General features: G+C 41.9%; 1 protein-coding gene and 1 pseudogene across 1 annotated transcript in view; both read right to left on the reverse strand.

Annotated features, from left to right (window-relative positions):
• The window catches only part of myocd (myocardin), a 712,380-nt gene that overhangs the window by 603,345 nt on the left and 85,897 nt on the right, over positions 1–23,138 (reverse strand). The window lies entirely within an intron of this gene.
• LOC140187026 (uncharacterized) lies at positions 1,432–4,704 on the reverse strand (annotated as a pseudogene).

Genomic DNA, 23,138 nt, shown 5'->3' on the forward strand with positions numbered 1-23,138 from the left:
ATAGTTAACTGAGTAGCAGATGAACTGATCTCCAAAAGTCATAAAGCTAAAGATGAAACATTCTTTTCAACACTTCAAGCAAGATTAGTGTATTATTTTTGTTTTGTACGATTTTAGAGTGAAAAAAGGAAGGGAGCACCATGCAAACGTCGGGCACCCCAAGAGCTTTGAGCTCTCAGATAACTTTTACCAAGGACTCAGACCTTAATTAGCTTGTTAGGGTTATGGCTTGTGCACAGTCATTGTTAGGAAAGGCCGGGTGATGCAAATTTCAAAGCTTTATACATACCCTGATTCCTCAAACATTGTCCCAACAATCAGCAGCCATGGGCTCCTCTAAGCAGCTGCCTAGCACTCTGAAAATTAAAATAAATGATGCCCACAAAGCAGAAGGCTATAAGAAGACAGCAAAGCATTTTCAGGCAGATGTTTCCTCAGTTCGTAATGTAATTAAGAAATGGCAGTTAACAGGAATGGTGGAGGTAAAGTTGAGGTCTGGAAGACCAAGAAAACTTTCCGAGAGAACTGCTCATAGGATTGCTAGAAAGGCAAATCAAAACCCCCATTTGACTGCAAAAGATCTTCAGGAAGGTTTATCAGACTCTGGAGTGGTGGTTCACTGTTCTACTATGCAGCGACACCTGCACAAATATGATCTTCATGGAAGAATCATCAGAAGAAAACCTTTCCTGCATCCTCACCACAAAATTCAGTGTCAGAAGTTTGCAAAGGAACATCTAAACAAGCCTGATGCATTTTGGAAACAAGTCCTGTGGACTGATGAAGTTAAAATAGAACATTTTGGCCACAATGAACAAAGGTATGTTTGGAGAAAAAAGGGGAACATTTCACTGGTAGAGGGAAGAATGAATTCAATTAATTACCAGTAAATCCTAGAATCAAACATCACAGCGTCAGTAAAAAAAGCTGAAGATAAAATGAGGATGGCTTCTACAACAGGATATTGATCCTAAACACACTTCAAAATCCACAATGGACTACCTCAAGAGGTACAAGCTGAAGGTTTTGCCATGGCCCTCACAGTCCCCCGACCTAAACATCATCAAAAATCTGTGGATAGACCTCAAAAGTGCAGTGCATGCAAGACTGCCCAAGAATCTCACAGAACTAGAAGCCTTTTGCAAGGAAGGTTGGGCAAAAATCCCCCAAACAAGAAGTGAAAGACTCTTAGCTGGCTACAGAAAGCGTTTACAAGCTGTGATACTTGCCAAAGGGGGTGTTACTAAGTACGGACCATACAGTGTACCCAAACTTATGCTTTGGGCCCTTTTCCTTTTTGTTATTTTGAAACTGTAAAAGCTGGAAATAAAAAAATAATCGTGCTTATTTGTAGAATACACCTTCTGGTGCTACTTGGACACATCTTCAGTGATGAACCCGGGGTCATAGGGTATTTCAGGTCTTTGATCATCAGACAACCTCGACTGGGTGACCCAGCCAGGGGTGATCAGCCCCCGACTTGGTTCCAAGTGTCGCACTAATCTGAGGATCCCCCCTCCGGATCCACAGCCACCACGAGGCCTTTTCAGCAGCCTCCAGAATGTTCTTGGTGGCTCTTCTGCACTGCAGTCCTTTAACTCCAAGGAATTTTAGAGTCCGCTGAAATGAACGGCCAGCAAAGCCCCAGCACCCAACTTCAACTGGCTCACAGCGAGCTCTCCAGCCATTGCTCCAGCATTCTGCAACAAGATCTGTGTATCTTGCCCTCTTGTGTCGTTGGCCTCTTCAATCCGGTCTTCCCAGGGGACAGCAAGTTCCAGCAGGACCACTTGCTTTGTAGACTCCAATATTAACACCATGTCCGGGCAGAGCAGAGTGGCTGCGATGTTCTCTGGGAACTTGAGCTGCCTCCCTAGGTCGACTTGGAGCTGCCAGTCTCGTGCAGTGGCAAGAAGCCCTCCCGAGGTGCTAGACTGATGTTGAGCTTTCTCCCCTGCTCTAATAAAAGTGATGGACTGTTTAGGAGCGTGCTGATTTTCGCTGTCTTGAATCGCTGTGCTGATTGCGTCCGCCATGGACCTTAGGACTTGGTCATGGCGCCAGCAGTATCGCCCTTCCCCCAATGCCTTCGAGCAGCAACTTAGTATATGCTCCAAGGTGCCCCTCTTCTGGCACAGTTGGCATGTAGGTGTGTTTGCCATGCCCCACCTGTGCAGGTTGGCCGGGCTTGGGAGAACGTCAAAGACTGATTGGATGAGAAAATTGATGCGCAATGGTTCAGCTCTCCAGAGCTTTGTCCAGGCGAACTTGCGAGGTTCTGCATGTTCCCATCTAGTCCAGGCGCCTTGTTTGTACATAGCGACCATCTTGCTGTATCATTCTTCCTCCACTTCTGCTCGTATCTCATTCTGAACCAGTTGACGCTTCTCCTTTCCATGGGTTTTGTCGTAGCGTGGTTTGGAAAAACAGCCCAATCCCACCGCCACAGTGCCCACCAAACTGTTGTGCTGCAGCCGTGCCTCTGCTCTGTTGACAGCTTCCTGTGCCTGCCACTTCCTTCTGGTCTTTACACGGATTCCAGCCGAAGCGACTTTAACATCAGAGGAGTCTCGGTACATCATAGCCTCCCTGGCTCAAGTGACTTTGAATTCCTCTGATAGGCCGCTGATGGGGAGCTGCAGCTTGGTGGAATGTCCATACAGGTCAATGCTGCTCAAGGTCCGGGGGAGACCCAACCACCTCCAGAGAAACTGACTGATAGTCTTCTCTGGAGCCTCCACTGTTCACATTGGCACTTCGTAGACTAGAAGGGGCCAGAGTAGCCTTGGCAGGACTCCGTGTTGGTACATCCAGGCTTTGAATTTTCCTGGAAGCCCCGATTTGTCAATCACGGTGAGCCAGGTTATCCAGTCGCTCCTGGTTTGTTGAAGTGCGGCTGCGTCCTTCAAGGATCCGTCGAAGATCTTGCCCAGGCTCTTGACAGGTTTTTCTGTCACCGTTGGAATCTGGATCCCTCCCAGGGTAAAGCGGAACTGGTCAGCCACTCTTCCCTTCTTCAGGACCAGAGACCTGGACTTGACTGATTTAAAGATCCTTACCCATGGGATGAGCCGTTCCAGGCCTTGAAGGAGCCATCTTCACCCAGGGACAGATGATGCCATCACTGTCAGGTCGTCCATGAATGCTCTTATGGGGGGCTGCCGAGTACCAGATCTAGACATGAGGCCTCTACATTCCACCTCCACTGACTTGATAATCATGTTCATGGCCAATAAGAAGAGTGACACCGAGATTGTGTAGCCAGTGATTATGCCCTTCTCCAGCCGATGCCAGGTGGATGTTAGTGACCCTGAGGAGACTCTCAACCTGAAGTTGCTGTAATACACCAGAATGAGATTTCCGGTCATCTCTGGAACATGGTGCCTTGTCAGTGCTGTTTCAATGAGCCTGTGTGGGATGGATCCATAGGTGTTGGTTAGGTCTAGCCAGAGTGCTGCAAGGTCGCCTCTGTTCTCCCTTGGCTCCCAAAGCAGCTGAGTCACCACTCCTATGTGCTCTAGGCATCCAGGTACTTCTGGGACTTCCCCCTTCCGTACTGAGGTGTCTATGTATCCATTCTTCAAGAGGAACTCAGTTAAACATTGGGCGACAATCTTGAAGATCTTCCCTTCAACGCTGAGCAGCGAGATAATACAAAACTGCTTGATGTTGCTTGAATCCTCTTCTTTTGGTATCCAGACACCCTCCGCGTGCCTCCACTGAGCAGCGACCTTTGCTCTCTGCCAGGTCGCCTTTAAGATCTTCCAGAGTCACACAAGGAGCCTTGGGCACTGCTTGTAGACTTTGTAAGGCACTCCGCTGGGGCCAGGGGCGGAACTTGCTCTTGCTGCTTTGACTGCTTCTTTGACCTCCTTCAGGGTGGGTTCAGAGAAGTTGAGTTGGGTCAGTGGTTCTGAAGGTGTCACCAGTGCCTCTCACGGGCCGAGGTCCTGCTCTCTCCAGGTGTCACTGAAAGTGTTACTGAGATGGTGGTTTATCTCCACTACAGAACAAGTGAGGTGGCCACTTCGCTTCTGTCCTAGTATTCTCTTGCTGAAGCTGAAGGGATTGGTAATGAAAGCACTGCGCTTTTAGGCCCTCTCCTTGCTCTTCCTTCAGTGCTACTCAGCCTACTTGAGTGTGATGAGCCTCTTCCTGATGATATCTGTGAGGTCTGACAGGGCAGTTTTTCCTCCTCCTTGGCCAATTTAAATTGGCACTTCTGAGATTTGAGTTCTTGGCTCAGCTGGTTGACCTTCTGTTCCCACCAATTTGGACTCACTGGATTACTTGTTCTATGCTTTTCCTTGACACCAAACCGTTCTGAGCCTATGCTCATTATGAGGGTGCACATAGTCCAGAGTTTCTTGTCAGCATTGCCCTTCGGTATCGCCTCCAGAATCTTGTCTACATCCTCATCCAACTGGAGCCACTCCTTCTTGTTAGTGGCAGGCAACTTCACTTGACGCTGTTCCGACTTCCTGCTTATTGGGGGGACTTGGGTTGCTTGCAGGTTCCGGGCACTGTGGGGTGACTCCAGGCCAGGCTCCTCCTCCGTCTGACCGGGTTCTGTAGTCAGTACCACAGAGCTTGTAGTACTAGCTACATCACTTGTTTCCTCCTCAAGGAGGCCATCTTTGCCTGGTGGATCTTCAGACCTCTCAGGTTTTTGCACACCCTGTCGCAGATACAGACTACGCTCATAATCAATTGTCCATTTGCTTGAGTCGTTGCTAATAAGTCCGTCTGATTGGGATGTTCATCCTCCCCACCTCTCGGGCATCCCTGGGGGTATGCTTCAGAAAGGTACTCCGTAGCTTGTTTGGGTGCTTCCTCACAGGAGCTGCAGTTCGGGGTGCTAGGCCTTGCTGCCCTGTTTGCCCTCTTTCCGCACTGTCTGCTGTCTCTCCAGCCATCACCATTCTACTCATAGTTGTTAACCAGACTTTTCTGGAGGTCACTGACTGAGCCAGATGTGGTTGTTGTAGAATACACCTTCTGGTGCTACTTGGACACGTCTTCAGTGATGAGCCCGGGGTCATAGGGTGTTTCGAGTCTTTAATCGTCAGGCAACCTCGAACGGGCGACCCAGCCGGGGGTGATCAGCTCCCGACTTGTGTTCAAGTGGCACACTAATCCACGGAACCCCCTCCGGATCCACAGCCACCGCGAGGCCTTTTCAGCAGCCTCTCGGTATCATCTTTTACTCGCTTAGCTATTCACAGTAACAGAAATTTTGACCGGGGTGCCTAAAGCTTTGCATGCCACTGTAGATCCTGGATTTCCCCACTTGCAGACTCCAGTCAGTCCAAATTGGCAATGACATCTCCTCTACAATCTCCATTGCTCTACCTGCCTTACACTTATGACTGTGAGGCTAAGCACAGCTCCAATGCCATATTCAAGTTTGCTGATGACACCACTGTTGCAGGCTGAATCAATGGTGGTGATGAATCAGTAGATTGGAAATCTGGCTGAGTGGTGTCATAACAACAGCCTCTTACTCAATGTCAGCAAGACCAAGGAGCTGATTATAGACCTCAGGAGGAGGAAACCAGAGGTCCATGAGCCAGTCTTCATTGGAGGATCAGAGGTGGAGAGGGTTTGAAACTTTAAATTCCTAAATGTTATTATTTCAGAGGTCCTGCTCTGGGCCAAGTATGCAAGTGCAATTACAAAGAAAGCACAACAGTGCCATTACTTCCTTAGGAGTTTGCGGAGATTTGGAATTACATCTAGGACTTTGACAAACTTGCATAGATGTGAACTGGAGAGTATTCAGACTGGCAGCATCACAACCTGGTATAGAAACACCAATGCTCTTGAATGGAAAATCCTACAAGAGTCATGGATCCATCCTAGTCCATCACGAGTAAAGCTCTGCCCATTATTGAGCACATCTACGTAGCGCACTGTTGCTGGAAAGCAGCATCCATCACCAGGGATCCCCATCACCCAGAGCATCCTTTCTTCTTGCTGCGGCCATCAAGGTGGTACAACAGCCTCAGAACTCACAGTACCAGGTTCAGGAACAGTTAATACACCTAAATCATCTGCCTCTCGAACCACAGGGTTTACTTCATTCAACTTCACTTGAACTATCACAGAATTGTTCCAACAACCAAGGGATTCACTTTCGAGGACTCCTCATCTCATGTTATTGATATTTATTTCTTATTTATTCATTATTTTTTTTTTCCACATTTGTATTTGCACAGTTTGTTGCATTTTGCACATTGGTTGTTTGTCCATCCTGTTGGGTGTGGTCTTTCATTGATTCTATTATGGTTCTTGGATTTACTGAGTATGCCTACAAGAAAACAAATCTCAGGGTCGTATATGATGACATATATGTACTTAGTTAATAAATTTACTTTGAACTTTAACATAGTTCTAGCAACTGATTTCCAGTGCAGGAGATCAATGGTTTCCGATAAAGGAGGTATGAGTTTTTCCTAACTTGCATTTTCTCTATTAAGGATTCAGCCAGAAAAAAATGTGAAGCCTTCTCTCCAATGTCTAAATTCAAGATACCCACCAACACATCCTGGAGTAACAGTAAACAATCACTAGGAGGTATCAGCATGCGCCTGGTGTAAGAGTACTAGCTCCCAGTGAAATTGGGTCTTCTTGCCATGGTAGACCATCGAACATGCAGCAATAAACAGGCCACTTGAAGATGGCCTGCTGTTTGTATTAAATGCAATGAGTGCAAGTTAACTTTGCATCATTTTTCAGAACTATCCAAAAAAGGCTGTAAGAGATTAAGTCAGTGGAAAGAATTTGGAAGTTAAATTTCAGCACAAGTTTGGGCCATCCTTCTTGGACCATGATTAAAAAGATTGTACAGAACAGTCTTGGAACAATGGACATTTCAAGAAAGTTAGATGTTCATAACATGAATCACTGAAATTCTGTAATTTTTTTAAAAAGTGATTCAAATGTCAGCTTACAAATATAGGGCTAAATAATACAGTGCCTTGAAGAAGTATTCAGCATAACAATTTCAAATTTTACTGTCTCATTTTATAAATCTAAAGTCAGGATTTTTTGAGCTAATCTACAAAATACATCATGTCAAATCAAAAGAATAATTCCAAAACCCATCAATAATTTATTAAGTTAAAAACCAAAATTGTGAGGCTGAAAAAGTATTCATCCCCTTGTAATTGCTATGCTAACTTTTCTCAGGTGCAATAGTACTTTAACAACTCACCTAATTTGTTGATGTAGAAAACTGGAAGATCACCTGTTTTCAATTAATTCATAGCCCCTCTTTCTGGAAGGTCAATTGCATGGCAGATTTTCACACACCAAACCAAAATGATGGCAAAAGAGCATTCAAGAAAAGTCAAGGAAATGATAATAGAGAAGCACAAATTTGGGGAAGGGTACAACATCCTCTCAAAGGCACTGAATAAACTTGGAGCTAGTGCAGTCCATCATGAAAAAGTGGAAAAAATATGAAACCACAGCCACAATGTCTAGGTCATGCCATTCCTCTAAACCTGATCACCAGAGAAGAATGGCACTTGTAAGAGAAGCTACTGTGACGCTAACAGCCATTTTGAGTGAGCTGCAACTGTCAGTAGCTTCAACTGGAGTTGAAATTCATGGCTCCACAATCTTTAAGGCCTTGCACAAAAAAGGGTATTTATGGAAGAGTGGAAAGGAAAAAGCCCTGGCTAAAAAGTAAAAGCACGTAATGTTAAGATATTGTTATTGTCATGGGAGATCTAAATGCTAAAGTAGGACAAGGTGCTGATGGAAATACCACAGGAAAATTTGGACTAGAGGAAAGAAATGAAAGAGGCAAGAAATCAGTAGACTGGTGCAAGATGAATAATCAGGTCATTATGAATACCTACTTTAAAAACCATCCAAGACACTTGTGGACCTGGAAAAGTCCAGGTGATAGCACTGGAAATCAAATTGACTTTATTACTAAAAATCAAAGATTTAAAAACTCGGTGACTCAATGCAAAACATATCCAGGTGCAGACTGTAATAGTGGACCATAACCCAGTATTATGTCATGTAAAAGTAAAACTTAAAAAACTAAAGAAGCAAAAACCCGAACAATCCCTTGATTACTCGCAATTAATTAAAGAAGAAAACTTAAGACAAAAATTTACAATTGAAGTAAGGAATAGATTTCAAAGTCTGGAAATAGAATCTGTTGAAGAAGATAGCAATCATGTAGAAATGAAGTTTAACTCTCTGAAGGATGCCTTGGTAGAATCAGCAAAGTCCGTGATTCCTAAAAAAGAAAAAAGCACAAAGAATAAATGGATGACAGATGAAATCAAAAATCTAATGGAAGAAAGGAAACTGAAGAAAGCAAATCCTATGGAATATAAGTCTTTAGATAAAAAAGTTAAAAGCTTATGTCAAAAAGCCAAAGAAGAATGGTTAAACCAGGAATGTGAGCAACTAGAAAGAATCCCTATTACTGATCCAAAAAGGGTACATCAACAAATCAAGAATATCACTGGTAAAAAGCTCCTCTGTTCTTCAGGTGGATGTTTGAAAGCAAAGGACTGTACCATTATCATGGAAAAAGATGAGATTATGAACAGATGGACTGAGCATATTCAGGAATTGTTTGAAGACGATCGAGGCGAGAAACCAGAAATTAAGAAGGGCATTGAAGGTCCAAGTATTTTAAAACCTGAAGTTCGTAATGGAATAAATAAGATGAAGTAAAGAAAGGCAGCAGCTCCTGATGAATTAGTAATAGAACAAATTATTGCCCTTTAAGATTATGGTGTTACGTAGCCCGTAACTGGATTGCCAAACCAGCAGAAATGGACCACTCAGTTGGAGTCTGGATTACTGGAACTAAGAAAGTTTTATTAAAGAAATAAGCAACACAGTACTCTAATAGTGAGGATATAAATGCAACAGGTTAGCAATGAATAAACACACATGTACACAGAACTAGGATAACAGGGTCAATCAGCTCTATCGTAGTCTAGGGGTAAAATGATCAATCACAAGTGACAGAGTTCAATTTAGTTCAGTTCGCAGTAATCGCCGTCGTGCCATTGGGGAGAGAAAGAACGAATGAATATGCAAATCGGATTCCAAACAGACCTTCGATATTCCTCGCAGCTAGCTTTCGGGCGAGCCCTTTGTAATGTCTTCTGAGGTCACCGACTGTCCATTCCAGACACGATCGTTCTTCAGCGGTGAACCCGGCACCCACGCAAGGGCGGACACACACCAGGTTCCCGCCGACCGTATCTTTCCACCCTGTGCGTCTATGGCTGGTCCCGCGACCAAACCTCCAAAACTCCCACCGACTTGTGGGGGCACACCACTTCCAGGGTCTCGTTATCTCGTGGTGTCGTATGTGTCTTAGCGAACCTGCCCCTTTTTATCCCCCTGCTGGGGTATCGCCTGTCCATCACACTTCAAACAGTTCAGGGTTCAAAAGGAGCCGGTCTTGACAATATTCAGACCGGTGTCTCCTTCCGTTAAACTCTTTCGTCTCTTCATTAACATTTCCAAATGCTGCTCCATTGTCTTACTTATCTCTCTCTCCTGAAGACAGGTGGCAGATCAACTGTTGATCCCACTGGTGCTAGCACAGGACAGTTAACATCTTAGCCTGTGTACTTTTGTAACCCTCTTTCGTCACAATGGAATTAAAAAACTTAGTGATTTAATCAATTATATTTATGAGACTGGAATAATACCAGAAGAGATGGAAAAAAAATCAGTATTTAATCACTCTTCCAAAGAAACCTGGAGCAATAGAATGTGAATTACATAGGACCATAAGTTTAACGAGTCATATCACTAAACTTCTAAGAATTTTGATGACAAGAGTTAAAAGTAAGATACAGGCTGAAATAGGTAAAGAACAATGTGCTTTTGTGAAAGACAAAGGTACAAGAAACGTGATATTGATGTTAAAGATACTATCAGAACGAGCTTTTCAAGTGCAAAGATTTGTTTGTTTGTTTTATCGACTACACAAAAGCATTTGATAAAGTGAAGCACAATAAGTCATTTGAAATATTACAGGAAACTCTAGATCGAGATTCGAAAGACCTCCGCCTAATCAGAAATCTGTACTGGGAACAAACTGCCACTGTAAGAATGGATGGAGAAGTAAGTCAGTTTACAAAAATCAAGAGAGGCATTAGACAAGGGTGTGTTTTCTCCCCTGATTTATTTTATGTATACAGTGAAACAGTATTACAGAAAGTAAGAGACATCTTAGGAATCAAAATTGGCGGTAAAAAAATCAATAATTTCAGATATGTAGATGACACTGTGTTAATTGCAAGTACGGAGGAAGAAACACAAAACTTAATTGATATAGTTGTTGAAGAAAGTGCAAAAATGGGTCTATCAATCACAAAAAGACAGAATGTATGGTGATATACAAAAAGAAGGAGAATCCTATCTGCAGGCTGAAAATAAACGGGGAAGACATAAAAACAAGTACAGAACTTTTGCTACTTAGGAAGCTGGTTGACATCAGATGGCTGATGTGACATGGACATCAAAAGAAGAATATGGATGGCAAAAGACACCTTTATGAGAATGAAGAGTATACTGACCAACACTAAACTAGGTATGACAACTCGCCTCAGAGTACCGAAATGTTACGTTTATCCAGTTATGTTATATGGATCAGAATGTTGGACAATATCTAGTAACATGAGGAAACGAATTGAAGCAGCAGAGACATGGTTTTTGAGGAGGATGCAAAGAATATCATGAATGAAATGAATATCTAACGAAGATGTCATGAACAGAGCAAGCACAAAAAGAGAAGTAATGTATGAGATCATGAAAAGGCAACGTAACTTCATTGGACATGTGATTAGGAAAGAGGAGTTAGAATGCACGGTAATTATCGGAAAGGTTAAAGAAGAAAGCAAGAGGAAGACAAAGACAAATGACGATGGAGACAGCAGCCAATACCAATGAATTGATCCACTTGACACAAAACAGGAGTGTGTGGGCCATGGCAGTCAAAGCTCAATCTGGGCACGGCACCTGATGTTGATAATGCTGACATGATGTCTGTAAAGATTTAGTCACTTAAAAGATACTGTAAAAAATTGTGGAGAAGCTCTTGTGGTCTTATGAAACTAAAGTGGAACATTTTAGCCCCAACACTAAGTGGTAGGTGTGGTGTAAATCCAATACTGCACAACTGCCAAGTAACACCATCCCTAATATAAAGTATAGTCAGGGTAGCATCATTCTATCGGGATGGTTTTCAGCAGCAGGGACTGCAAGATGAATGCTGCTAAATACAGAGAGATAGATCCTGGATAAAAACCTATTAGCCTCAGCCAGAAAGCTTAAACTGAGGAGAACTGCGGCACCATGACCCAAAACACACAGCCGGAGCAACCATGGAGTGTCTTCAAATGAAGAAAAGCAATGTCTTCAAATGGACTGGTCAGAGTCCTGACCTTTACCCAATCGAACATCTCTGGCAAGACCTTAAGATTGTTGGACACCAGCACTCCCCAGCTAACCTGACACAGTTACAGCAATTTTGCAAGGAGAAATGGGAAACTCTTGCTCCGTCACGTTGTGCATAGTTAACTGAGACTTAGCCAAAAATACTACTGGCTGCAGTAGCTGCAACAGGTGGTTCAACTGGTGGTTCAACTAGGTATTGAGCAAAGGGGGCGGGGGGGGTAAATACTTTTGAACAGCTGACATTTCAGGTTTTGAATTTTTAGTTTTCCATGCTTTAGAATGTTTCTGGGCTATACTGTGAAAAAAGGAGCATGTGATACACAAATAAAAAATTCTCAGTTTAATTGATCAAAATCTCTGGTTGAAATACTCATTTATGTGAACTGAGGGTCAGGGGCTGAATACTTTTACAAGGCTCTGTAAATGGAAGGTAGCTTTGTTACATGGTTCCTGCATTAACTTTACTAAGTGCTACAAGATCTTTGTATGTTTCAATGAGATCTTAACATACTCTTCCTGATTCAAAACAGGATAAGCCTAGATAGATTAATCCTCTTTCCTCAGCTTTGAACCAGTTTTGTACACCTTCTGTCATAAATCTCTTTCCTTTCAACAGAATAATACTGTACACAGTATACCAGATAAAGCTCCTCCCTGGACATATATAATTGCATTAATACATTCAAACTTTTGTATCCAAACTTTCTTATAAAATTGACGAATACACCACATGCCATTCTAATTGCTTGCTGTACATTTGCGTCAATTTTCAAAGCTCACAAACAAAGTCATCCAGGTCTCTCTAAACAAAGACAACTTTCATCATTTATATATTAGTGTTCTTTTCTTCTACTAATGTGAGTGACCTTGTATTTTTTAAAAATATATTCCATCTGCCAGGACCTTGCCCTTTCACTTCACCTGAAACATAATGCAATGACCAACATTGCTACCCGGCTTTGTATTATCAGCAAATTAAACACACTTGGTCACTCAATTAATCTAGATTGTGAATCCCAGAATTGATCACTGTGGCAAACCAACAAGGAGCAAGAACTGTTGATTTTCCTCTTCTTTTAAATTCCAGAATAATACTTCATGCATGCACATGTTAAACCTATAATCATACCTTTTTCATCTTTATGACTTCCTTGAAATTAACCTGATTAGGGATTAAATGTCAGGCACTACGTGGATAGCAACCATTAATACAAACAGGAGCCAGTCTTCATGTAAAGTCTGTTCATGATATAACTTCCACTGACACTTTAATTTATTTATTTATTTTATTTATTGATATACAGCATAGAATTGGCCTTTCTACCACCAGGTATTACCGCCCAGCAATCCCCCAATTTAATCCTAGCCTAATCACGGGACAATTTACAATGACCAATTAACCTACCAGCCAGCATGTTTTTGGACTGTGGGAAGAAACCGGAGCACCCGGAGGAAACGCGCATGATCACGGGGAGAACTTACGAACTCCTTATAGGCAGCAGTGGAAAGAAGTTTAAGGACAATGAAATGAAAATGTGATACTCTGATTATTATTGCAAAGTATTAGATTAGATTATGAGGACACGCAATCCTCTTTTATTGTCATTTAGTAATGCATGAATTAAGAAATGATACAATGATATAATAGATGGATGTTTATAATAATCAAGCCCACTTTGAAACTCCCAAGATGAATTTATTCAGAACATCCTGTCACTTAATGAATAATTAAAGACATATTCCTATTGATCAATTCTCAGGTGTCTGTACACCTGTCCCTCAATACCATGATAAAAGAAATATGCTTTGAGTGCTCAGAAGCCTTCAAACTGCACCACAGGTATTTCAATATTCTGAGATGTCTCGTCACTTGAGCTGTATTCCCATTGTGAATATCCATTTAAGGCCAATTTATTAGGTACAGGACAAGAACCTGATGTGGTCTTCAGCGTCTGTAGACCATCCACTTTAAGGTCTGTCGTGCTGTGCATGCAGACATGTTCTTCTGCACACCTCTGTTGTAACGCATGGTTATTTGAGCTAATGTCACCTTCCTTCCTGCTTGAACCTGTCTGGCTATTTTCTCCCCATCTGGCACTAACAATCAATTCATGGTCAAAGTTAGATCACATTCCTTCACCATTCTGATGTTTGGTCTGAACAACAACTGAACCTCTTGAGCATGTCTGCATGCTTTTATGCATTGAGCTGTTGCCACACAATTGGCTGATCAAATATTTACATTAATGAGGTGTACAGGTGTCCCTAATAAAGTGTCCTCTGACTGTACTTCTGCAAACTGTGTAAATATTATATTCAAAAGCTGCAACAGCACATAATTTGAAACAAAAAAAAATCAAGAACATAATTACAATATTGAGATTCAGTGCTTGCAAATGAATGTCATTTGGACTACATACTTCCTTAATCTACAATTATCAATCTGCCACTATAAGAAACAATGCACATGTCAGCTCAAAACAAGATGACAGATAGACTTAAAGTGCAAGGTTAGTATATTTTCCCGTTGAACTCACACTGCTCTTGTCTAATTCCATACCAACTTTGTACATCCATAATTTCTTGGATACAAATGCTCAATAACATGCTGGCATTTTTCTTCTACTGCTTATGCACGCTTGTCATTTGGGTGGGACACAATAAAATCACTGGAAGCATTTTTGGTGTCGGTAATATGAAGCATCTGGGAGCCCTCAGCACTGCAACCCAGATCTGACTGATAATACTGCTCATGCACAGGTTATTTCAGAAAACACTTCAGACAAAGTCCAATAAATCAGCATGTGGTTAAATCCCCCATGCACAAGTTACAAGGAAGTCACACGTTAACAGAATTACCATTATCATCATCCATTTACAGAATTGTATGTATATAAAAATATAAATGATGGAATAACACATAGTGATATGGTGAACTCATCGGTTTCCTTCTTTCGCGTCATTATTTAACTCTTCCAGAAGAATCACTCTTAGGATAGGCACAGAACCAGGGAACAAATTCACCCAATCGTCAATAAAAGTACAGTTACTTTTAAGGGAGAAAATTTGTTCAAGATTATCAGAGCACTTTGAGGATTGGCAAGAACACTATTTTAAAACACAAAAAGCTGATGGGTGTAAGGAGTAGTGGTGGTTGATATGATAGCGGCATTTAAGTACGTAGCTGCTAGACGCATGCATAAGCAGGAAATTTATCATGTACAGGAAATATAGATTTAGATTAATCTGGCACAGACATTGTGGGCTAATGGAACAGTTCTTGTGCTGTACTATGTTTTTTTCTTCTACAAAGCTGGGGAGAAGGAGCGGCACATTACCATACTGTAAAGTTATGTTTTCGATAGATTTTGCCTCATTAGATGTGGCCACGGTGGCTAAAGTTCAACTTCCATGATCATAATACTATGATAAAATCCAACGCAAGTGTTACATCAGCAAAGTTTCAACAGGTTCTTCACACTTCCAATTATTGCCATGCTGTAGATCGGTTCTGTGGGGAACCTGATAATGATTTGTATATTCCTGTCAAATTGCAATTGGTTTGAGAGTCTAGGCTTCCCAGGATCCCAGCATATATTTTCAGATTTAGTAAACAAAATTCAGAATATCTTTCTGACAATATTGCTATTTAGGGACAATGCTGTACAAAGATCATTGTAATGTGAGCTAGGATTTCTCATTTGAGGTAATGTTGGTAATTGTAAATAGCTGAATTGTTACACAGCTGGTTTCCTCTACAGTCATATTCCAAGCTAACACAGAAACAAGAATGAAAAAAAAAATTCAAATCACAGTAGGCATTTATGGTGGGGTTAAAGGTATAGGGTATTTCAGGGCAATGATATACAGCTGATTTCCAGAAATTAAGGATCAAGAATCCAGTAGAAAATGTGACAGTCTGGTAACTCAGTAAAACGACATACTTTTATGTATATAAGGAGACAATGACAGTTCAGCAGGCTAGGAAGATCTTGTGATTAACTGTAAAAATTAAAGATCACACGAAACAAACAACAATGCGTATCATTGCACAAAGAGATGGTAGGATGGAAAATTGGAGAGAATAATAAAAGCCAAAAAATAATAATGAAAGAAAAATTGAGCAAGACAAAGCTAATCAGAAACGTATCAAAACAATTGCAAGTATTTCCAGAGATATTTGAAATGGTTAATAAAGTCACACTGAGAGGGGATAAGTAACAGAAAACAAGGTGGCAGTTAAATGAAACAGATATTTTGCATGAGAGGATGCAACTAACAGTACAGGGATAGTTTTAAGCCTAGAACTGGAAGGAAGAAACAGCTCGGAAAATTGCAATTTCCAGGAAAATTGTCCCAGACAGACTCTTGGAATTATGGGATGAGAAGTTTCCATATTCTCCTGGGTTAAAGTGTTAAGAGAAGAAGTTAATGTGGTGACTTTTTAAATGAATCCAGGGTTCAGGAAGGTTCTTTTGAAATAAAAACAATCAAAAGTGTAGCAGTGAAGTAGGAAACTGGAGGCCAGCTGGTTTAACATCTGCTATTGGAAAATTTTAGAAGAAAATTAAAGATTTTACATCAATGCAATTAGAAAAAATTAAGATAATCAGGATACATCAACATGATTTTTAAAAAGACAAACAATAAACTTCTTTGAAGAAGTAACGTGTCATGGAAAAAGGCAAACTTGCAGATGTACTGTGCTTAAACTTCCAGAGCGCATTGATAAGAGCTATGTCATTAATTATTGCAAAAAATAAAGTTCATGCTGTGGGACATGACATAGTATCAGTGTTATAAGCTGTCTCGCTCATGGATAGCAGGGTATATACAAACGTGCCTTTTTCTGGTTGTCTAGATACAACTGACATTGGAGCCTTAATTTTAGAATTAATGTAAATATATTTAATGACCTCACCAATGTATGATTATTAAATTTAATCATACAAAGATAGGTTGAAAAGTTAGTTATGAAATTGACATAATAAGGCTATAAGAGAGATGTGGATAGAATGCAGGTAGACAAAGTAATAGTGTGACAGATATTAACCTCTTCGTTGTTTGCTAATGTTGGCTTTCTAAACACAGCAGCTGCCACCTGTAAGATCACATACAATTGTAAGTAAACTTCCAACGAATCTTGCTTTCTCTAGTACCTGGTCATAAACAGAAGTCATTCTTAACTTCCCAGAATGTAAATGATAAGCAGTAATCAGTCTGAAGTTAAAACAGAGTACTGTCTATACAGTAACTCTGTAAAGAAGCTCTGTCTGTGGAGCACCTGCTTTACTGTGGTTCAAGGTGCAGTTTACGGCAATGGATTGTTTCATTTGGTTTATTTTAAAACAAGCTGACTGAACCAGATGAATAGCATCATTTAGCACATCAAGTAACTGATCTATTCATGTTGAAAGGTATATGTACTCAAAGAAGTTAGCTTCAGAGCACTTACAGCCTTAGCTGGGACCCATGTGTCCCAGTTCTGTCTAGTCCAGTGATATACATATCCCCATCACCCATCCCTTGTGATTGGTTAGTACTCATCCAATCAGGCTTCTGATGTCCACCTTGTTTATCATTGAATTCCAGGTTATACTTAGAGTGAGACCTTCGTCTTTCGTTAAAATTCAAGAAGCACAGGAGATGTATCCACTTGGGTTACCTGGAGAAATCAGTGGTAGCAGAACATGGCATTCACAATGGCCATTGACTTCAGTGACACAAAACTATGATGCTGTGCCAGTGGGTTTTGGGACTGCCTGGTGAAGGAAGCCATGGAAATAAAACTGGAGAAAAAGAATTTTAACAAAGAAGGAGGTCTTGCTGTTAAGTAGGAACTAGAATTCAATTGTAAACAAGGTGGGAGAGCAGAAACCTAACTGGCTGAGAACTAACTAATCAAGGGGGCAGATGGATGTTGTGGGTATAAATACCACCAGACTAGTTGTGTCTAGGCATTATCCTTGATGAAGATGGCAGAGTTTGTCATTGAAATGTCAGTTAAAATCAATACTTGTACCTGGCCGGTAGCCCGAGAAGAGTTTATTCATAGATTATCTAGTGTTATATCTTTCCTGATATACATCTAACTACTTGATCTGATTGCTTACTTGTGGGTTCACAGCTGTTGTTGATTAGTCATCATCACATTGTTAAGTCATTAGCTTTCATCATCAGGTCGGCCATTTTATATAATTTGTGCATTTCAGTCAGTTAGAAGCAATGTGGTTGGAAGTTGAGGGAGTTTTGATCAGAGTTTGTATCTGCCTTTCATTAGAGCACCAAGAAGTATTGTCTGTCTTTTTACACTGGCTCGTTGTGTACTGTAATACATTGGTAAATAATAAAACCACGTTCAGCTATAGCTATGTCAGGACTGGAGTTATCTATCTGTCTAGCTTGAAAGAAAACAAGGGAAGCTAGGGCAGAATAATGAAAAGAAAACTCTCAACGGTGGTGCCATCTGCGGTAGATTTAATATTGACTCTATCAGCTCCTACATGACAGAAAGCCAAAATGTCAGCAAAGGAGAAAAACCATGAAAACAGCTCAATATCGGCAATGGAGGAAAGAAGGCTCGAAGCCAGGTCAGTGTATTCAAATATCCAGCTAAATTATGGATCATGGAATCTAGCAACAAAGCAGCGCTGGAAGTCCATGGGAGGGCTGAAGTAGTGTATGCAAAGGCATCGTTAGCATAAACAGAACCTGACATTAAAGTGAGACAGGCTGAATAAAACGTAGAGAAAACCTGCCTGGAAGCCATGTTAAAGGCACTATAGTAGGAAAAAGAGCCAGAGGCACCTTTAGCCAAGGCCAAAGTCTTTGAGGCAGGCATGGAGCAACAAGCTGGCAATGTTGATGTTGGATCAAACCCACCATGTCATTCAGCTGAGAGGACTACAAGATATATCAAAGACTCGTCTACTTATGCCTATAGCCACCCAACAGCCGACACTGACGACTTAAGTCAGACTGAAGATGGGGCTCCTCTTCCACAGGATAACACCCTGCAACTCGACATCCTTTACCCAAAACGGGACAGAACAGAGACCAGCTCCCTCAAGGCTTCTGGATACCATAGCATAACCCAGGTGATGACTCTGCTCAGCCTCCTGGTAAGGTGCACCTTACTGCAAGAACCCCAAACTAATCATGATGTCAGATCTTGTGAGATTCCTAGCACATTGTGACCTGCTGACGGCTGGACTCACTAAATTCAATACGTTTCAATAAGTTCAACAAGTATATTTAATGTCAGAGAAATGTATACAATATACATCCTGAAATTCTTTCTCTTCGCAAACATCCACAAAAACAGAGGGTACACCAAAGAATAACTGACAGTTAAATGTTAGAACCCTAAAGCCCCCCCCAGCTCCTCCCTCCCAGGCACAAGCAGCAGCAAGACAATCACCCCCCCCTCCCCCACCAGCAAAAAAGTAGCAGCGTCCCCCACTGAGCACTCAAGTGTGCAGCAAAGCATCAATAAAGACACAGACTTGCAGTACTCCACAGACTACTTGTTCACCCGGTAATTCAACATACCAGAGGCTTTCTCTCTCCCTAATAGGGGAAAAAGAGGTGTCCCTATTTCACAGCGAGAGGGGAGACATCACAACTCACTGATTTACAGCATTAAAAGTCTGTTGCATCATTTTTCTGAGCTCTGTACCTTTGGGCATACAGCCTACAACAAGCCCGCTGTTTTCGAACTTCCATGTTCTCCCATGACACCTCAGTTGTTGGCGGTGGCAGCACCAGCCTTGAATCTGTCCGCCTCCAGAGCCACGAAAATCCGGCACCCTGAAGGCACACTAGTCTTCTAGGATGTGTCCTTAGCATATCAAAAAGAGGCCAGTCGTGAGGCCCTGAGAGTGGGTCCCACTCCCACGAAAAACCAGAGTGTAACTCCAGGTCAGGGTCTTCAAAAGAATCTTGAAAGGGGTTTAAAAAAATATATATCAAAGATAGAAATAAAGCTGTTTCCAAAGATGTAAGGAAAGGATTCGTCGTTTAGCATCATCATCACTCAGCTCCGCCACTCAGGTTTTTCAACAACAAGCCAGAAAATTACTGGGCATGGAAGTCCATATTATCCAATGCCACTGAAGACCTCAACCTTAAGCCTAGTGAAAGAACTTGGCCTGCTGGTGAAGAGACTTGGAGCCAGGTCTGCTGAGCAAGCAAGAAGATTAAGGTCAGTCCACACCAAACACCCAAGTACTGCTCTCAGTTTAGTCTGGCACAGAGTGGAAGAGTGCTACAGATCCATAGAGGCAATGGAGACTGCTCTCTTCGACAAACTCGAGTCCTTCCCCATGATGTCTAGCAGGGAGCCCCTACATCTGCGAGAGCTAAGAGACCTGTTATTGGAGTTGGAGTCAGCCAAAGCTGAAGGTTACTTTCATGGCTTGTCTTAGCTGGACTCTGCATGAAGAATTCGGACCACCTTGGAGAAACCCCCCTTCAGTCAGCAGGAGAAATGGATGTCAGAGGGGACCAGATACAAACTGGAAAATGGATGCAGCTTTGCACTCTTCTCCTTTTCTAGTTCCTTCTGGTATGAAACCAAAATGATGAACAATCTCAGCTTCATTGTGACCACCTCTAGCTCAGCACCACTAAAATCAGTGAAGCCTGTTGGAGGCCCTGTCATGGTACATTAAACTGAGGTGGCGAACACGGTTCAAAACGATGATCCTAACAAACAGTGCCCTCTACATTGGAAACCATACCCTCTCCGGAAGTGTACAGCCTTCAGGGAGAAACCTCAGGAGGAGCAAAGGTCCATCCTTAAAATGCACTCCATATGTTTCTGCTGCTGTTCTACAACCCTCCACTGGCTGAGGGACCATAATGCTGTCATCCAGTGTTCTGAATTTGACAGTGACTAACACATTATAGCTCTTCATGTTGGCCCACCTCCCTGGTCTGTGAAGAATGACACAATACCTCATTACAGCATGGAGGGGAGGGAGATGAATCCCTCTCCCCTCCTGTTGCCATCTCTTTCTGTACTGAGGTCTGTGGGGAAAACTCTATCAAGAAGTCATGTTCAACGATCTGCCTCATCAATGTTTACCTAGAAGGCCACTGTGAGAAGATGATAATGTATGTTGTTTTGGATGATCACAGCAATAAGTCCCTTGCTAAATTATCTTTTTTTTTGTCAACATGCAACACCCTAAGGTTTCACTGCTAATGTTATGGCCTCTCTGTAATGTTTCACTGCTAATGTAATGCTTTCTCTGTAGCAGCAGTGTTTGGGTAAGGACTAGAGATAACGGGTGCTTTGGAATGTGCGCCATCCGATGAGAGGTGTGTTGTTTCTTCTTGCATGTCTGAGAGAAGGTATTCATGGTCTTTTGTCATTGAGAGATGAAGAGAGAAGACGCGAGAGGACAGAGTTGGTAGACCGCAAGACAGAGTGGACTTGGAGCAAGGGTCCGAGGGTCAGCGACACTCGGAGGTCAATGAGAAATGAATGGATGGAACCCTGAGCTCTAACGTGCATATTAGACTGTTTTATTAAAATGGGCCCTTTTTCTTTTCTTTACTAACCCTGTAGCCAGATTAAGAATTATAAAGCGCAATCATTTAACTGATATTTTGCGGTACAGATTCGTAACCAGGCAACACATCATGCAGCATCCACACAAGCGAGATTTCTCAGTTTGGCGGGGCCAGAAGCCGTCTTCCTCTAGACAAACGCATGCTGGCCAAACCTGAGGGCTACAAACATCTTCAACATAACTGATGGTCTCTCACCTCATACTCTTAAGAGATGCGTAGGTGTGTCACAGATGGTTGGGCAAGGATCAAGAGGCTTTACTGTTGAATTGGTTGATGAAAAGACATGTTTAGCCCTCCAAATGCTCATTGAGTGCGATGAACTTCCGGACAACCGAAAGGAAATCCCCACTCCAGAAGCAGCGACTCACCACCCTCACCTCAATTTCTGAGCAGCAAGCTGCTGTCACTCGACCCAAAGGCTGAGATCCTGCCCTTCTAGGAAGGGACATCATACAGGTACACAAGGTACTCAAGCAATTTAATGAGCCTGCTAACTCACCCTTTGCAGAGGTCAGCACTAGCATTAGAGAGTACACACAAACTTTCACCTGTCAACGTCTTTACAACTAGCATTCTAAAATCTGGGTGCCCCAGACTCATCATCTCCTGCTTTAGTAGCATCCACATTTACGAGAGCTTTGGCCAGTCCTGCCAGCCTCCTGCCTCTCCCACCTTGACCTCACAACAAAGAGGTCTGACAAGCAACACAACAAGCATCCTTTGTATAGGCAAAGACAGGTTCACTCATAACTACAAACCAGCTCCTTCAATGGATTACCTTACTTTCCAGAGGGTGATGGATAATGGGTTCCATCAGGACACCTCAAATAGCCAGGTGGCCCAGCCCCCAACAATGCCTCCCAAACAACTTCAAGCAAGTAGTTACATGCAGGCCCAAGCTATGTCCTGAAATTAGTCTGGGAAACAAAAAACAGTATGAATGGAAAAATGGACTGTTGGAAAATGACTGGAACGTAAACTCTGGTTACAAATCTGTAAAACCAAAGTCAATATTTTGAGTTTGTAGAGACTCTAGATTTGTTTTGGATTTATTGTATATTTGATTTGATCTAATTAGCTTATTTCAAAGTTTGGGGAGTGATCCCTCTTGAAGGACAGGATTTTACCCCTGAATTTCAAATCCAGTTGATGGTCTGATTTATTCTTTAGCATTTGACTCTGCCATTCAATTGATCAGGAGAATTGAATCTAATATGTTTAATTTTTTTTGCAATAGCCATGAGTTCAGTTGGTGGCATCTTTTACAGATACCAGGTGGGAAGTGTTATGTCTTTCCTGATTCGGATTGTTACTTTATTTCTAATGACTAGATCTTACTGCTTACTTGTGAGTTCACAGCTGTTTTTGATTGCTCATTATAGCATTGTTAAACAATTACCTTTTGTCATCAGGTTGGCCATTTTATATCGTTTGTGCATTTCAGTCAGAAGCAATTTGTTGGAAGTCGAGGGAGTTTTGATCAGTGTTTGCATCTGCCTTTCATTAGAACATTGAGAAGTACTGGTCTTTTTACGCTGGCTCCTTCATACTGTAGCACATTGGTGATTAAAACAACCACTACCAAATAAAACAATGTCAGGACTGGAGTTATCTATCTGTCTAGCTTGAGAAAATGGGGAAAACTCTTGAGCAAGGGCAGAATATCTAATATTTTTACATCTAGCTTGTCAATCCCTTTCAAAATTTGTCCATTGGATCATCTCTCATTCTTCTGAACTCCAGTAAAATGTAGGCTAATGCTTCTCAATTTCGACTGACACTAACAGGCAATCCTCTCATTCCATGAATCATTCTGGAGAAGCGAAGTTATATACCTGTAGTGTATGTAGCACAGATATAACCTCATCAAGATCTTGTGCAATTGTAGCAAGTCTTTGTAGCATAATACCATGCAAGACAACACAATATTTCACTTGAACACTGGAATGCCAAAGAAAGTTTTTGACCAATATCTGCCTTGCACTCTTCGATGTTATGGATAATTCAGTCAAAAGATACTGTCCAGAAAAATTGAAGGTAGATGGACCAGCTGGAAAAATGGTGGATGGAATTTAATACAGACAAGTGCAAGGTATTGTCGGTAG

Source organism: Mobula birostris, chromosome 24, assembly GCF_030028105.1.
Source record: "Mobula birostris isolate sMobBir1 chromosome 24, sMobBir1.hap1, whole genome shotgun sequence".
In the NCBI taxonomy this organism is placed as follows: Eukaryota; Metazoa; Chordata; class Chondrichthyes; order Myliobatiformes; family Myliobatidae; genus Mobula; species Mobula birostris.